This window comes from Arachis duranensis, chromosome 1, assembly GCF_000817695.3.
Source record: "Arachis duranensis cultivar V14167 chromosome 1, aradu.V14167.gnm2.J7QH, whole genome shotgun sequence".
In the NCBI taxonomy this organism is placed as follows: domain Eukaryota; kingdom Viridiplantae; phylum Streptophyta; class Magnoliopsida; order Fabales; family Fabaceae; genus Arachis; species Arachis duranensis.
In genome coordinates this window covers 6,527,562-6,532,644 of record NC_029772.3, presented here as the reverse complement: position 1 = coordinate 6,532,644, position 5,083 = coordinate 6,527,562, and positions in this window count along the sequence as shown.

Here is a 5,083-nt window from a genome sequence, read left to right as displayed (position 1 = left end):
AATAAGTAAAACAAAAATAATAACAAATAAATAGAAAAAAATAAAAAAGAACAACAAAAAAATAAAAGGTAATTCATTAGTTATTTTTTGTGTTCTATTTTTTTATAGTGTACTTTTTATTTTGTACTCCTTAAAATACGTTCGACCATTCCAAATTTATTAAAACTCTGTCAATACGACTGCAAGGTCGGTCGAAACCATGTAAATTTTGGATTGCTAAGTGGAAATCCACCAATTGTATACCTTGTATCCAATTTTTAGAATCGTTCACAGTCGCTATTAATCTAACATCTTTTCTCTTCTCCACGTGTACAATCTCGTTAAAATCTTTTATATAGGAGACTGACATATATTGCTATATAACTTAATTCCTTCCATACAGCAAGTTTTTCGTCTCTTGTATGAGCTTCATACACTAAAGCAAGTACAATTGAAATTATTTTTAATAAGATTCCTTTAACACACGCTCTCTTTCATGACAGCGATTCATTTTAAACATTATTTCATTCCAATTTAATAGCAAACTACCCGAAACACTTTGGGACCCAACATATTCCCATCCCGCAACATTATTCTCCCAAATTTTTATTACATCAAACTTCATTACTACCTGCCTTTTAGCCTCAAACAAGCCTAACATATTCAATTTAAATTTTTTCTTGAGATTTTTGACCCTGCTCAATTTTTCATCTCTCCTCAATCCCCTCATTCCAAGAACAAAATTTTTTTTTGAATGAAAAAGCTCTACACCACCGGTGGAGCAAACAGTAAACATAAGTATAACTAAAAAACAGCACTAACAACCCAACGAATTAAAACAACCCCTAGTCATCTTCGAATTGTCATCAACAACCAAGAATAGTACCACCAATCCACTCGTCAAATAGCACAAAGGACCTGTTAATGATTTCCACTACACCTGAGCCTTGATTACGGAACAGCCTATCATTCCTCTCAAGCCAAATTGCCCAAATTACCGCAAAGAAACCAATCAACCAGCGCTTCCTCTCATACTTTCTTAGTGAAGCATTCGTCCAGCTCTCAAAATGTTGCTTCAGTGTACCTGGAACGGACCATTCTCTTCCCAGAGCGAACAGCCAAGCACACCACACTTGCCAAGTAAGCGCAAAACCAAGAAAGAGATGAAAAGCAGATTCCACAGACTTACAGCACAGAGCACACATATTATCAAGCTGGTCTATGACACCTAATCTTCCCAATCTTTCCTTAGTATTCACCCTCTCAACCAATACAAACCAAGCAAATAATTCAACCTTTGGTGGGACGAAACCCCTCCAAATAGCACGTGTGAAGCTGTAGCTTGTTATTTCCTCCGGGAGTACTGCTTCCTGCATCACCTGCATGAAGGACTTAGTAGAAAACACACCACTCCTATCAAATTTCCAAACCACCCGATCCTCTCTCTCAGTTGTTAGCTTAACTGAACGTAAGATGACATGAAGTTGGTTCAAGAGTTCTAACTCCCATTGAAACAACTCTCGCCTCCACTGGAAGCTCCAAATCCACTCTAGCCCATCCCAAAACCCACAGTCCCTTATAAAAGATCCTCTAAGGTTTGAAACCGAGAAAAGCCTTGGAAACAAGTCTTTCAAGACACCACTAGTTAGCCAAGCATCCTCCCAGAATCGGACTGTTCTGCCATTTCCTACTTCCATTGACAATCCACCAATCATCTGTTCCCTGACTTGTGGCTCTCTGATTTGAAGCTGACAAATATCCTTCCACGGGCCCCCTCTCAGAGGAATAGGTTGATCCCGCAGCATCACAGAAGGATTCAAGTTATTACAAGAACACACTACTTTTTTCCATAAGGGGCAATCCTCTTTCGAAAACCGCCACCACCATTTAAACAGAAGAGCTGTATTCTGAACTACTGCATCACCTACTCCCAGCCCACCCGCCTTTTTAGGGGCCATCACTACCTCCCATCTCACTAGTGGCAACCCAATCTGCCCTTCCTCTTTACTCCACAAGAACCGTCTTTGTAATGAGATCAACTTCGCTGCTGCTGCCTTTGGCATCTTATACAAACTAAGGTAGTATATAGGTAGGCTATTAAGAACAGATTTAATGAGTACCAGCTTACCTGCTTTATTAAGGCTCTTTGCTTGCCATAGACTCAGCTTTGCTTCCACCTTTTCAAGCACTCGTTTCCACGTCTTAACTAGTCTCGGATTAGCTCCCAAAGAGATCCCAAGGCATCGGACAGGGAGTAGTTGCTCCTTGCATCCCAGTAAAAGACACATCTTACTCGTCCACTGTTGGTCACAATTAATCGGAATGAAACTGGACTTTTCAAAATTAATATTCAAACCAGACATCAGCTCAAAGCAACGCAGTAGGCGCTTGTAATTCCTTATGGTCTCTTCCTCTGGAGGACAGAATAGGATAGTATCATCCGCAAATTGTAAGTGCGACAACTCGATGTTATCTCGACCAACCAACAGCGGCGATATGCGCCCATTCCTCACCGCCTCCCCGATCATTCTATGAAGCACATCGACAAACAGGACAAACAGAAATGGAGATAAAGGATCTCCTTGTCGTAGACCCCTTTCCATTTTGAACGGCTTAGCGGGAGATCCATTTATAAGAACTGACATAGAAGCAGAACATACACACTTCTGAATCCACCCCCGCCACCGATATCCAAAGCCCATCTTCTGCAGCACGATATCCACAAAGCTCCATTTCACCCTATCATAAGCCTTTTGAAAATCCAGTTTAATTATCGCTGATCTCCGTTTTCTTGCCTTCAGCCAGTGCACTGTTTCACAAGCTATCAAAGCCCCATCGTGAATTTTCCTGCCCTGCACAAATGCACTCTGAGTCTCGCCCACTAGATCTGGCATCACTTTTCGCATCCTCCGAACCAACACCTTAGATATGACCTTATAAACACACCCCACCATACTAATCGGTTGAAGGTCTTTTATCTCTGTAGCTCCAACAAATTTCGGTGCCAGCGCCACCCACGTGACATTCGAATCTGTAGGTAACACAGCTGATTGGAAGAACCCCATCACTGCTTCCGTGAACTCCCTCCCAACTTCCTCCCAGCACTTCTTTATAAAATTCATGTTATACCCATCGCTTCCTGGTGCTTTTGTTGGCTCACAATCCCACACTGCAGACTTTATTTCTTCGGCACTCGGCATCAACTCCAGCTCTGTTGCCTCCTCTTCAGTTATTTGCCGTACCAGACCTTCCCGAAATCCTATATTTGGTGATGGCTCCTGATGGTACAACTCCTTATAGAAATCTACTATTGCAGCCTTAATCCGAGACTGTTGCCTCACTAATTGCCCATGGATCCTTAAGGCATCGATCCAATTGTTCCTCCTATGAGCCGAGGCTAGATTGTGGAAGTATCTAGTATTTTTATCCATCTCCTTAGCATGCTTGGACCGTGACATCTGCTTCCAATTAACTTCTTTCCTGATATACCATTTCTTACAGGAGCTCACTAGTGCCTTTCTTCTCGCTTCCGTAGTTCCATCACAAACTCCATTGCTCACCAAGTCATCTACTTTCCTGATCTCCTCTTCAAACTTATTAATCCTTATATCCACATCTCCAAAATGCTCTCTATGCCATCTGCCCAATGGACCCGTCAAAGCCTTTAACTTGTCCAAGAATGGAACTTCCCCTATGCTCCCCCACTCCTCCCTCACCATCCTCAAAAACCCATCATGAGTAAACCATGAATCCAGACTCCGAAAGGGTCGCGGCCCCCCTCCCAACCTTGTGACATTCACAATCAGAGGACAATGGTCTGACAATCCTCTTGGACCTCCTCTTAATCTTGTTTCAGGAAACGCTTCCAACCACTCCAAACTAATCAGTACTCTATCAATACGACTACATGACTGGCCTCTGAACCAAGTGAATCTACGATCAGTTAAACCTAAGTCCACTAGCTCCATATCGTGAATCCAGGATTTGAATTCTGTTGCAGATCTTGGCAATGAAATCGCCCCTTGCCTCTCTTCCACCTGAATAATCTCATTGAAATCCCCCATAAAACAGAAAGGAACTTGACATAACCCAACCAAAAAGCTCAACTCTTCCCACACAACAAGCTTGTCCTCCCTTACATGCTCACCATACACAACACGGAACGCACACCAAAAATTATTTTTTAACAGCACTCCATCCACGCATAGCCACCTAGCCCCTTTATAACAGTTGCTTAAGTTAAATACATTTACATCCCACATCAACAACAGGCCTCCCGACGCCCCTTCCGCTTCCACAAACTCCCATCCCACTACATCATTACCCCACAGTTGTACTACATCGAATTTAGTCACCACCTCCTTTTTTGTCTCTATCAAGCCTAGTATATGCACATTGAATTTCTTTCGAAAGCTTTTGACCATACTCACCTTTCCAATCCCCGCCAAACCCCGAATATTCCATGATGCAAAACTCATTTTAAAAAATTAGTACACACCTTGTTTCTATTTTTCGGACGACTCCAAGAACAAAATTATTTTAATAAATTATTACACACTTTATTTTTTATCTTTGGGTCTGCAGCGTCTTGCTTTCTTTTTCTGTTTTACCAATTTTTTTTGAGTAATTTTTTCATTTTATGCTCCAAGAATAGTCATGATATCATCTTTTTCATTGTATAAAATTGCACTTGATTCCAATACAAAGTCCTAATTTTCCCCTTACTTCCTTCATTCTTTGTCCGAATCACCATCATCAACAACCCTCTTTCCAACTACTTCTTCATCGTGTTCCGACAGATCCCCTCTCCCTTTATCAATGTTGTTCCCTTTGTACCGAAACACACACTACTATCAATCACCATGTCATCTCTATCACCCATTTTTTTCATCAATGTCTTTCGCACCATCATCAGCAACATACATATTCAACCCAACAGTCCTTTATTCAATGTCATCGTCGGGAGAGTAGTGGATTGGTTCTCCGCCACCAACTCCTCCTCGATCTCACGACCCATCATAGGCGGCGTCAGGATTGCGCATCTCCCTTGCCACATTGAGCCTCATTTGCCATAGTCAGATTTTACCTTCCCTCCTTCAACACC